The sequence below is a fragment of the Eptatretus burgeri genome, chromosome 17 (genome assembly GCF_056783735.1).
Source record: "Eptatretus burgeri isolate ZD-2024b chromosome 17, Ebu_testis_v1, whole genome shotgun sequence".
Taxonomy (NCBI): Eukaryota; Metazoa; Chordata; class Myxini; order Myxiniformes; family Myxinidae; genus Eptatretus; species Eptatretus burgeri.
In genome coordinates, this window is record NC_140977.1 from 45,869,806 (window position 1) to 45,883,287 (window position 13,482).

The window sequence follows — 13,482 nt, forward strand, 5'->3', positions numbered from 1 at the left end:
CTCCAAAATAACTGGACAGATCGAGGGAAAACTTCACACATTCCCCAAGCCTTGGGGATACCAGGGTGTTCATGAATAATTAATTGGTCACATTGTTTGGCAGCCATATTGGAGTGCAGGAAAATATTTTTAAAATTCTCTCTTGAATCGCTGCATCAATTGACGTGAAACTACAAAATTATGATCTATTCCTGATGGGAAGATGTATTTTAAGTTTCAACCTCATCAGATGCATCGTGCCAGCAGAATTATTTAATTTTTTTGAATCTGCCTTCTTTTTATTTTTTGAATAAGGCTCACTTGGCTGAACCTGGATGGGTTTGAGGGTAGAGGAGTCGCAGTTGAAACCCGAGTCCTATACTTTTTGAATAAGGTTCACTTGGCTGCACCTGGATGGGTTTGAGGGTGGAGGAGTAGCAGAGATTCCTCCTGATAACTTCATCTTTGGTTTTTGCTTGTTTGGGTGCCTTCTGATGACTCCATTGCAGTACCTATTTTATTTGGTCTTCCATTTGATTTGAATGTTATTTATTTTAATTATGAATTTGCCAACAGAAGAGTTGACTCACACCAAGTCCTTCTCAAGCATGGGACTGTAGTCTGCTGGGCAATTTGTTAATTTATTGAAGGAATTATCAGAAAATTCAAGTCTCCACATCAGAGATAACATTTAGGTTTAACAGCAACATTTTGACAATTTATACATGTTATGTAATTGTTTATGCAATAATTTTTTTTTTAAAACCCATCTTTTCACACAATAAACACAAATAACTAACAGACGTATGAAAAACACACTTTACAACCATCAGCTCCTTTATACATTTCCTTCACCCTCTTCATCACCATCATATTTTTCAAAATCATAATTTTCATAATCTATGAAACTACTTTCACAACTATCATTTGAATATAAGCTTTGAGTATCATAGCTATCTTCTGCACTAATGGAAATACCATCATAATCCCCAAAATCTTCAGTCATATAAGAATCATTTATTAACGACAAAAAAATAAAAAATTTTAAAAGTTGAGAATTTTATTTTTAGCAAAAAAGTATCGATTAAAACGTACTGGAAAATCACATTTTTCTATCATACTAAAATATGCCAGTTGGTGTCCGTCTGTTTTTTTGTTTTTTTTTAACCACGATACATTCAGTCGCAACTTAACCAATCTCAACCAAACTTTACAGAAGGACTAAAGGTCACATGATGGAGAGGTTGTCACGACTTAATTGGCCCCTCTCTCCAAGGGGGTATTCCATGTTTGGGGAAGTCCGTGTTAAGATAGCTAATGGTGGCGTTCTTACAAGGCCGATTCTCATAACAAAAGTAACACTACCACCAATGATAACAGCATTAATGTTATGACCAAAAAAATTAATATTAATTACATCCCCCCTCTCCACAGGGTTTTCCCTCCTTCAACGAACGTTATGTTAATGTGTACAAATAGCTTATCGTGACATTTCATGGAAAACCCTTACTGGAAGTAAAAATATTATACACCACAAACGCATATGCTTTACCTTTTTAAAAGTCAATACTGCTGTTTAACACTAAACTGAAAGGGAGGAAATCTGGGTTTTTCAGTTACCAAGCAGCTCGCTTGCACTTGCCAAGCCAGCTGTTCATTTTTAACGGTTTTGAATGGAGTGCTTGCTTGAAGGCTGAAGCCACTCTAGAAGAAACTTAGTAAGTGAAAACACCCCCCGACGTTCTTGAGGCATGACCCAAGATCTACTATAATTAATCTATATACCCCAGAGAGGATATTAACATGACGACTCCTGTCGCTTATATCGTGAGCGCATGTACTAGTCCTATAAATATGGTAAATACAATGTATTGTGATGTTTGTAATAAAAATTACAAATTTTAGAAACACCTCCAATCATGCAAACGAACAAAACTCACCTGAGTTTGTGGTTACAAACACTGATGAAGCATTCGAAGTCATCTAAAAATTAAAACTTTTTGGTTGCAACAACCAAAACCAACCCAACATCAAAATATGAGGCAATTGATATGTTCAAACAATTTGTTGAAACTCAAATTAAAAACACCCTGAGGGGAAAAAAATCAATCCTTTAAAGTTTTATATGGGAATAAAATTTAATATGAGAAGACAAGATGCTGAAAAAAAAAAAAAAGTTTATATGAGAACAAATCTTCCACACTTTATTACATCATTCAAAGATTTCTTGGTTTGTGTTGTTTTTGATAAACCTCAGAGGTATGAAATAAATATTAATGATAACATGACAGGAAGTGAATTTGATCATGGAAGAATCTTTTTTTGGTATATACATCTTGAAATCAGACCCTCTTAATGCTTTGTCGTATATTAATTTAGCAGAGATAAAGCTTTAAAGAGCAGTTGTTAATAATCAAAATAAAGATAATGGGTTTCCTATGGTGTGTTCTTGCTCATCTATAATCCCCCACATTGTAATCCTGAAAGAGCATCTCATTATAATTAAAAAAATAAAATAAATGAGAATATCCTAAATGTTAAAGGTTTAAAGTTCCCAATGTCATTGACAGATATCCCAAAATTTGAGAAAATTTATTGTGCGCCTGTTAACGTATATGGATTAACGGATCCAAAGTTGAAATATTAAAAATTTCAGATACCTAGACTAGTGATGAAAAGCAAATAATCAGCCTTCTTTACTAGGAATCTGGAGAAAAATCACATTATGCTTACATCAAAAACTTTTTAAGATCGACATCATCTCAAGCATCAAATAGAAATGGTAAAAAAATTAACCCTTGTAAACAGTGTATTCTCATATTCTATACAAAGGAACGATTAAACCAACATTCAGAATACTGTAGTGAGCATTTATCAGGTGGTAATTAATATATCAAAAGCAGGTTCAAATGTAAAATTCAAAGATGTAAATAAGTCTTTGAAGCATCCGTTTGTGAGATACACCTATTTTGTAAGTATCCTCGAAAAGATCGATGCCGTTTTCCAAATCAAGATCAATCATACACAAATAAGTAATACAAAAAACGTACTCCTTGTGATTTCTGTTATCTCTTGGTGATGAATACAACAAGTTAAAACTATTGTTACGAATTTGGAAGCCTTGTACAGACAGACAGCCATCCCCTATAGCTCAGTTATATGGGTAAATGTGTGTTTCTAGTTAGGGTCCCGTCCCTAGTGTAGTGGGAATTGGATGTTCATGCGCTGCAAAGTTATTTTGATAGTTAGGATTTTTATAACAACAACACCGACAACATCTGCTTTCGCTTCCTTCCACCATCCTCCATTGCACACGTACGTGTCAGCATGTACGTGGGCGGAGTTCACAAGGACCTGACATCTCTCTCGCCCAATCCGGGGGATCCGAGCAAGGTTGCCGACGGTCGACCAATAGGCGCAGCCCATATATTTGATGATACAGAACTGAAGCAATCAGATTTTTAATAAATTCATGAACAACGCTGTGTTTGGAAAGACCATGGAAAATGGAAAAAAATCAGTAAAACACAAGACTCATGATATCTTGTGAGCAGGCATCTACATTAAGTTATAAACCCAGCTTTCAAAGAGTGGAGGTCTTTCATGAGAAGTTTTGTGCTGTTCATATGAATAAAGAGAGCATTATAATGGATAAACCCATTTATATAGGAACATCAATTCTTAACTTATCAAAGTTTTTAATGAACCTGTACAACAACCTAAAGAAGAAATATGATAGAGCTAATCTACTTTACATGAATAGACAGATTTATATTCGAAATCAATACGGGAGATGTTTACGAGTATATGATACAATACATCGATATTTATGACACAAGCAATTACAGGTGAAGGAGGGTCGTCCTTCGGACCAGGCAACTGGGATGACCCGCCGGCTGTAACAATATCTTGATTTACCTGTTTTAAGAATAAAATAAAAAAAGAGTAACCCTCCACTTTTAAAAGTATGTCTGTTTTCTCCTAAAATTGTGAAGGGTTCGTTTCACAGGAATCAAAGAGCACTTCACCTCAGAAAGGTCAATCATATCCATGTGAACCTTTTAATGCAACTTCAAATATGATCAGATCTTGAAGATATCTGTGCATATCACATTTATTTCGATCAATAACAATGTAAAAAAAACATTTGCATCAAACAAAACAACATTTACATGGTGATTGACAAACAGAGTGATTGAATGCCTTCTCACTAGTGTTATAATGTATTCCAACTTCTGAGAAGACAAAGAAGTAAAAGTTTTTTTTTCAAAACAGAACAATCAAATGTATTCTTGTCCGCGTGAAACATTTTGTGCATCTTCACATTTAATGATGAAGTCGTGAAATCATTTTCACAAACAATGCAATTGAGTTTCTTCTCACCAGCATTAATAATGCTGGTGATAATAATAACCAGCATTAATAATTCATATTATGATACGATGAACTCGTTGAGATCTTTTTACACATACAACAATTAAAAGTCTTCACACCGGTGTAAACCACCTCATCTTTCTTTAGGTTAGATGAACTTGAGAAGATTTTACAAAAGGAGGAATCAAAAATATTTTTTACGAAAATGAATAACCTTATGGTTCTGCAGGTAAAATAAACTCAAGATGACAATTTTACAAACATAGCAACAGAATGTCTTTTCACCAATGTAACCCATTCTGTGCTTCTACAGAGAAGATAAACATCACGAAAAGGGGACTGTAAAACCCGATCAATTTGAAGTCTTCTCTTCAGTCGGAAAAGCATCATCACCATTCAGCCAAGACACAGTTGAGGCCGTTTTACAAAAGGAGCAATTTAAATTGTTCTCAACAGTATGAATCACTTCATCTTATTTCGGGTAAGATGAACTTGAAAAGGCATTTTTACAAGTGGAGACGTCGAAAATGTTCCCGCGAGTGTGAGTCGCTTTATGCTTCTGCAGGTAAGAAAAACTCGAGAATCTTTTTTCACAAAAACAGCAACTGAATGTATTTTTGACACAGCAAATTAGCTCATGGTTCTGCAGGTAAGATAAACTTGAGAAGCTCTTATAGTGGGGCAACTTAGCATAACAATTGTGCATTTTGTGAGGAAAGCACCAAATTTGGCACACTAGTAGCCTAACATATTATGAACAGATTTGGATATTGGGCCATCTCAAATTCAGCCGCTGATGGCTGTGGCAGCCATTTTCCACTGCCATCAAAAAATTTGAGATGGCCCAATATCCAAATCTGTTCATAATATGATAGGCTAAAAGTGTGCCAAATTTGGTGCTTTCCTCACAAAATGCACAATTGTTATGCTATATTTAGCTAAGTTGCCCCACTATTATTACAAAAAGAGCAAGTGAATGTCTTTTCACCACTGCAGATTATCTCGTGCTGCTGCATGCAAGAAGAACTGGAGAAGGCATGGTTACAAAAAACTACTGCACGGCTTTTCACCAATGCAAATTTTCTTATGCTTCTGCAGGTTACATGAACTTAAGGCCTTGTTACAAAAAGAACAACTCAATGTCTTTCGACCACTGCAAGTGATCTTATGCTTCTGCACGTAAGAAGAAGTCGAGAATTTTTTGTTACAAATCGAGCAACGAAAACAATTTTCTTCCGAATGAATCCTCTGGTGAATCTTCATATAATATTCCGTGCAGAAGGCCTTATCACAAACAGAGCATTTGTTTGACGTTTCTCCAGTGTGAATCTTCTGGTGCAATTTCAAATATGTTGACCTTAAGAAGGTCTTTTTGCAAACTAAGCACTTATGTGGCTTTGTATTGGTGTGAACAACCTTATGTGTATCCGGTTGTGATAAATGTGGAAACAAGTTTTTACCAACATGGCACTTGTACTGACTCTTTTGAGCAGGACAATAGTTGAATTTGTACTCTTCACATGAATTTTGAGAGCTGTCCTTGCTCCTCGTGTCGTATTTCGAAATAGAATTGTTGTAAGAAGACAACCAGTTTTGAACATGCTTCTCTTGTCCTGCAAAGATAATAATAAATAATGAGTTTTTCGTGCACACAGCATCATTCTTTTGAACATATTTAATCAGTAACAAGCAATATTTCCAATGACAACTACACATTTGTGTGTGCATTAGAAACTGCAGATCACAATAAAATTTAGACAAATTCTCCCACTTACATTTACCAATCAAACATTTTGGCCTTCCATGATATCAAAATGTGAACTCTTAAGGATGAGAAAGAAACTACGCGACACAGCAAACAAATATTTTTTCCAAATCAAATTATTGAATAATCATGTAAAAATAAACTACTCAAACATTTCATAAAATCTATTTATCCATATAATTAAGAGATTATGATTGTGAGAAAAAACATTATCTGGGTGCCAAGTTTGAACAACGTCAGTAAATGCATGTCCGAGAAATGGGTGAGGATGTGTTCAACATCGGTTTTTTTTACAACTAAAATTGCCGCCAGTCAACCAGTAAACCATCTTTGATCAGATCGCAAAATAAATTTAGATGCAAGTGTCTGCCATTGTGTACTGTGCTTGTGTCAAGTTCGAACAAAATCGGATCATGCATTTCGGAGAAATGACTGGGGACACGTTTAAGTAATAAAGCGGCTGCCGATCGGCCATCTTGGACCCTATCTCGAAAAAAAATGACCTGCATATGTAAGCTGTCATTTATTATCTGTGTGCCAAGTTTGAACAATAATAGTAAATGTATGTCTGAGAAATGGTTGAGGACGTGTTCAACATTGGGTTTCTGTTTTTTTTTTTAAATAAAATGGCCACCAGTCGGCCTTCTTGGATCTGATCTCGAAAACAGCTTGAAAAAACAAAACAAAAATGCAACTTGTGGTGATTTTGATAGTGATGGTGAGTAAGAATCTAGTGAACTCCTCTGAAGAGGATGCTGGTGAGGGTGCTGATGTGTTAAGATGGAGGGGCCGGAGCGAAAAAAAATGGGAACTAGACAGCTCCTTGCTGAGTGCTGCAGGTTTCTGTGTAGCAGTTAGGGCTAGAAGAGGGAGAGCTGCTTTATGCACAGCTGGTGGGAGATGGTTTTAGAGCTGTTTTATGTGTGTGGCTCATGGGAGATGGTTTATGCAACCGCAAAAAAAACCAGGAATAGCAGAATCACAGAGCCCTGAATGTAGAAGCAGGTCAACATTTTAGAAACCTCGAATACGCAGGGTCCGCAAATGTTGAATCAGCAAATGTCGGGGTTCCACAGTACTGGGACACAACCTAATCAATGATAGGTTAATATCAGTGAGGTTGAAAGGATATCCAGAAAACACCACCATTATGACAATATTCAGATATATGCCCAAACTTCTACAGCAGACAAAGAAAATGCGGAGTTTTATGGAAATTTTTACGAGCTTGGAGAAGAGGTCCCGAAAGGAAATGTTTTAATTATTATGGGAGGCTGGAATGCAAAAAAATAGAGAAGCAGGAGCACCAGGGATTGCAGGAAAGCATGAATTTTTTTTGGTCTACATAGTCAAGGCTCATGGAAGAGGTAGAGCACTGAATGGGTCAGGATGCAACAGCACAAAAGGAACAGCAGGGGTGGGGGGGGGATGGTGGAAACCAACAGAGAGAGGGGGACGTTGAGGGCCAATATAGAGGGATACGTGGACAAATAATGGATGTGGAGAGGAAGGTGGGAGGAGGGGCAGTAAAGGACAAGATTAATACAGAAGGAAACTCTTAGGAGGGAAAAACTGGAAATTTGGAAAGAGAATGGCTTTGGGTGGGGGTGGTGAACGAGGGTAGAAAAGATCATGGTTTTGGATTGTCAGGTCAGGTTCGATCTGTGACCTGCTACAGGTACCATGTAAACCTGTACTAACCTGTTCCATGGTCGGGTTGTCGGCGACTAAACCGTCTCCCCCACCAGGTTTTCTGGTGAGGGGGGTGTTTGGATATGGACACCCAGCAGGATTAAAAACAAAACCTGTCAAAGGGCGGAGGAGCTCCTTGTGAGCCAACGGCCATCCATATCTAGTGCCCAACTGTGTCTGCAGACATCCTCCTGCAGTTGGGTTACTTCTTATTAGGAGGTTGGTGGCAGGATTTGCACTCCGGCCACCGTAAAACCCTTCATTCCGCAAAATGCAAAAACGCAAAAAAATCTGAAAACCCACTCCGTGGGAGTACCTCCTGTGCAGCTTCCCTTCGCAGGGCAGCTCACCGCGTGACGGGATTGGGGCAAAGCCTTCGGGACCCCCAATCTTTGATGATAGGAGGGAAACCACGGGGTAACATCCCTGGGTCAGATTGCGGGAGAGTGTGTCGGAGTGGTGCTGAGGTGTCGTCCACCAGACGGCGGTCTCCTTGGGTTAACCTGAGGCGGGTGGGTGCCTGGAATGTCCTGTCCCCAAGAGAGGATGATCACCTGTCTCTGTTATCATCTGAGCTCAAGCGTTTGGACATCGGGATTGCAGCTCTCTCTGAGGTTCGGAGACCGGATTGCGGCGAGATAATGGTGGGTGGTTACACCTACTATTGGTCTGGTCGCTCTGATGGTTACCATACCCAAGGAGTTGCTGTAGCTGTGTCCAATAAGCTGACCCCAATGATAATTATCATTATAATTATAATTGAGGTAACACCGGTCAACGAGCGTATTATGAGATTAAGGATTTGTCACTCCTTCGGTGTCATTTCCCTGGTCTCTGTTTATGCTCCGACTGAGGCGAGTGATTTCACCGTGAAGGATGCATTCTATGCCACACTCGAGTCTGTGGTTGATCAGTGCCCCAGACGAGATACACTTCTAGTCTTGGGGGATTTCAATGCATCGACTGGAACTGATAGGGATGGTTATGAGGTATGTGTTGGTCCCCATGGGTCAGGAACTATGAACCAGAATAGCACTAAGTTCCTTGACTTTGCAAGAAGTCATGGACTTAGGGTGGCTGGTTCATGGTTTCAGCACCCACAAGATCATCGCTGGACTTGGTATTCCAACGCTGGTGGTGTGGCAAAGGAGATTGACCATGTCCTCATTGACGGTCATTGGAGGATGATCCAGAACTGCAGGGTCTACCGGAGTGCTCAGTTCCTCAATACTGACCACAGGCTTGTTGTCGCAACTCTAAAGCTGCACCTTAAATCCTGGAGAATGGTACCATCCCAGCCTAGGCTAGATGTTGCCAAGCTCAGGGATGAGAGAGTAGCTGAGGAGTTTGCGAACAGGCTGAGTGGACACTTCGGGGGTCTGGGTGCTTTGGGGGGTCCTGAAGAGTTGTGGAGCGCCTTCAAGACCACCGTCCTTGATGTTGCCTGAGGCGTAAAACTGTACGTGCACTGAGGGTGGACAAGGAGGCCTATGTGCGAGGAATCTGTGAGGGGGTAGAGCATCACCTGTGGACAGGTGATTCTCGTCCCGCTTACAGGGGAATTCGAGCATTACGTTCATCCAAGCCCATCCCTCGGAGCACTGCAGTTCGAGCAGAGAGGGGTAGGCTCTTGACAGAGGAGTCTGAAGTGAAGGCCCGCTGGGCCGGTTACTTTGAGCGGTTGTACCAGGCTGATCCCCCAGCTGTCGAGTTGGACGTCAAGGGTGTTACAATCCCTGTTGCTGACCCTCGGATCAACTGTGGTCCACCTTCGCTTGTGGAAACACGGGCTGCGGTGAACCAGTTGAAACGGGGCAAAGCTCCAAGGATCTGTAGCATCCATGCCGAACTTCTCAAGGCTGGTGGAAATGCTGCACTCGTGTCGTTGCATGCAGTTTTGTGCTCTGCCTGGAACACAGGCATCATCCCAACTGACTGGAAGAGGGGCCTTGTTGTCCCTCTCTGGAAAGGGAAGGGTGATCGCCAAGACTGCAACAACTACCGAGGGGTGACGCTGCTCTCAGTGCCGGGCAAGGTCTTTGCTCGGATAATTCTTGATAGGGTTCGCCACCATCTGCTTGAGCACCAGCGTCCAGAGCAGTCAGGCTTTACACCAAAGAGGTCAACGATTGACCGTATCCTTGACCTTCGTGTCCTCACCGAACGCAGTCGAGAGTTTCGGCAGGGGCTGCTTGCAGCCTATGTTGATCTCTGTAAAGCGTTCGATTCAGTGAATCGGGATGTCCTCTGGAGGATTCTTGGTCTTCGTGGGGTGCCACCAAAACTGATCGATCTGATGTCTGAACTCTACTCTGGTACTGAGAGTGCTGTGAAGTGTGGTGGTACCACCTCTGACTTATTTCCAGTTGTTACTGGAGTTCGTCAGGGATGTGTACTTGCCCCCACACTTTTCAGCACTTGTATGGACTGGATTTTAGGGAGGATGTCGGAGAGATCAAGTTGCGGTGCATCGTTTGGGAATGTCAAGATCTCGGACCTTGATTTTGCAGACGATGCAGTCATCTTTGCGGAGACTTTAGACATCCTTTTGGGGGCCCTCGAGGTGCTGAATGAGGAGTCGGAGCCGCTGGGATTACGGGTTTCTTGGGTCAAAACTAAGATCCAGGCTTTCGGTGACATCTTGGATGCTGCTGTCCTGTCTGTGTCTGTTTGTGGTGAGGATGTTGAGGTCGTGGAGAGATTCACTTACCTTGGCAGTGATATTCATGTCTCTGCTGGCTGCGAGTCAGAGGTCAATAGACGTCTGGGTCGGGCCTGGGGAGTCAAGGATTCACTGGATCATGGGGTGTGGCGCTGCCGGTACCTGTGCGGGAGGACGAAAGTCCGAGTCTTCAGGTCCTTGGTACTTCCAGTCTTGCTCTATGGGTGCGAGACTTGGACTCTGACCAAGGATCTGAGACGGTGACTTAATTCCTTTGGTACCAGGTGTCTTCGGAGAATCCTTGGCTATCGCTGGTCGGATTTTGTGTCCAACGAGCGGTTGCTGAGAGAGACTCGGATGAGATTTGTTACCTGCATATTCCGTGAGCGTCAGTTGCAGCTGTATGGACATGTGGCTCGTTTTCTTGATGCTGATCCTGCTCACCAGATTCTCTCAGCGAGGGAGTCTCATGAGTGGAGGAGGCCAGTGGGCTGACCACGTGCCTCATGGTTGCAGCAGGTTGACCATCATCTCAAGGAGATGGGGATGGGCCTGGCATCTGCCTGGGGGATGGCCAGACGGAGGCCCCTGGAGTACCGGCGGAAAGTGGACGCAGCGACGCGCTGTTCTGGCACATGCTCCCATACCTGACCTGACCTTTGGATTGGGGATGATCCTAGATGGTGGTGAACAGCTGTCTTAAAGACATTGAGGGAAGAATGACATTGAAGAAAATGTGGAAGTTTGGTCCACAGGTGGGAAAAAGAGGAACGAATGAGAATTTGGGATTCAAAATGAGCTAAGGAAAGGGAATGCTGCAGTTCTGGGCAGAGAATGATCGCGTCATTGCAAACACCTGGTTCAAACCACCCAAACGACTGCAAACATGGACTCCAACTGATGGGAAACGTCGAAATCAGATCGACTACATTATGATATCAAAATCAGATTGATCCGAATCAATAGAAGATGGAGAGGTTCTCTGCCAGGCACAGACTGTGGGACAGATCATAAACTCCTTGTGGCAAAGCGACAAGTCAAACTGAGAAAGGTGAACAAACAACTAAAAAGATGCTCGGTACTACAAACAACAAAAAAAGACGACTTGATATGACCATAAAAATGTTTCTAGACAATCTGTAACTATAAGAGAGATGTTTGTGTGTGTCGGTGTGTGACCATTTTTCTCAGGTGGCGCAACAGATCTTCAAAAAACTTTAAGGTTCATCAATGAGTGCCATGCAGTGTTTTAAGGGAATTTATATTTATATTTTGAAATCTTTTGTTTGTTTGTTTCAAATCGCCCTATTGTGCCCAAGCCTTTGCAGCTATGTGAAAAGTAATATTAAATGATCCCCGACTCCATTCCTTAGTGGGTGGAGGGAAATATTAAGGCCATGACTAAAATAGAAACAAAATAAAATAAAAATAAAAATCAACCTTTACCACCAGTCGTCACATTTTTGCGATGTATAGGACTTTTAATTTTTGTGATATTTCCTTTTATGTAATTTCTCAACTCCTAAACCTGGGAAGAGCTAGTTTACATAAATATGTCGAATTTTAATGATCAACTTAATCCATCCATCCATCCAGAGACCATACTCTGTGCAGAGCATTGGTGCTGACGAAGCAGTCTCCTTGGCTATTGGGCACTAATCCTGGATGGGTCGCCACTCCGACACAGGATACCAGCATGCTGGCACTCATTTTGCCTACCTCAGAAGGATGACATGCAGAGTCAACCCCACCTGGTATTAATTCAACGTCTGAGTGGGATTTCAACTCAGGATCCTGGGATCCCAAGCCTACCACCCTAACTATTAAGCCAACACCAGGCATATATTAACGTAATGTTTGTGTGATTGTTGCAGAACTACATTTCCCAAAGTATTCTTTGCAATGACCAAGACTTTTTTTGCATTTTCTGGCCCAGAACCTCCAAAATCAGCAACTTCCGTCATTACTGGAAGTGCCAAAGGAGAAGATGTTTTCATTCCCAGAAAACCTCTCATCCCAACAGACATGCCTTTTGATTTGAAGAGCTTTCAATCTTTGGAAAGATAAAGATCTGACAAAGCAAACCAAGAGGAGGCTCGGGAATACTCAGGTATTTCCAGTTGCAATGTGTGTATATGAGTCATGTACAGTGAACAAGACAGAAAATAAGAAGATTGACAGTTTTGAATTGTGGTGGTGGAGATCAAAATTTATTGGAAATACAAAAGGGCAAAGTCATGGTGATGACACATAACCCTCATCTGCCCCTCAGTGGCACAACAAAAAGAATGGAATGACTAGGAAAACAGAGGAACTAGATAACTCGTCGCTGAATGGCACTCTTCCATGACCTCAATTTTGCAAAAAAAATAAATAAATAAAACCTTTACAGCCCCAGTCATGTTTAAGGGAGCTCTTTCACCTCAAGAAATCCACCAAAGATTACATCATTATCGATAAACAAGAAAGCATTGCAAAGTACAAAGCCCGTCCACGTCCGTCATGTACTCAAACTAAACTTGATGGAAACGAGTTAAAAAAAAATGTGTGTGTATATATATATATATATATATATATATATATATATATATATATATATATATATATATATATATATATATATATATATATATATATATATATTATTCATTTGTGTTCTCAATATAATCAAAATAAAGGTTTGTTAAAGATTTGATTAAGGACAAAAAAAACCATAGATTAGTAATAATGTTATGGCCTAGAGCCCTAAACAAACACAGTGAAGCTCAATGGTGACTAAATAAAGAAACATGGAAGTGATTTAAAAGAAAAATACAGGGCGTCTCACACTTTACAGCTGTGGCGAGGCTTATGGTGGCTATGGAGAGTCACTATGACTTTGCCCTTTCACATTTTGACTCAAGTTTTTATTGTTCTCTTCAAAGTCTCCTAATAAAGGTTTGTTGGCAATTTGATGAATAAAGGTCAATTATTAAAAATGGTATGGCCTGGAGACAGACACACACACACA

The 13,482-nt window shown here is 40.8% G+C and overlaps 1 pseudogene across 1 annotated transcript in view; it reads right to left on the reverse strand.

Moving 5' to 3' along the window:
* Positions 1-3,039: 3,039 nt before the first annotated feature.
* LOC147009965 (uncharacterized) overlaps positions 3,040-13,482 on the reverse strand; it is a 65,205-nt pseudogene continuing 54,762 nt past the window's right edge. The window contains exon 4 of the transcript XR_015053075.1: positions 3,040-5,966. The product of XR_015053075.1 is annotated as an uncharacterized LOC147009965 (transcript). The remainder of the gene's footprint in view (positions 5,967-13,482) is intronic.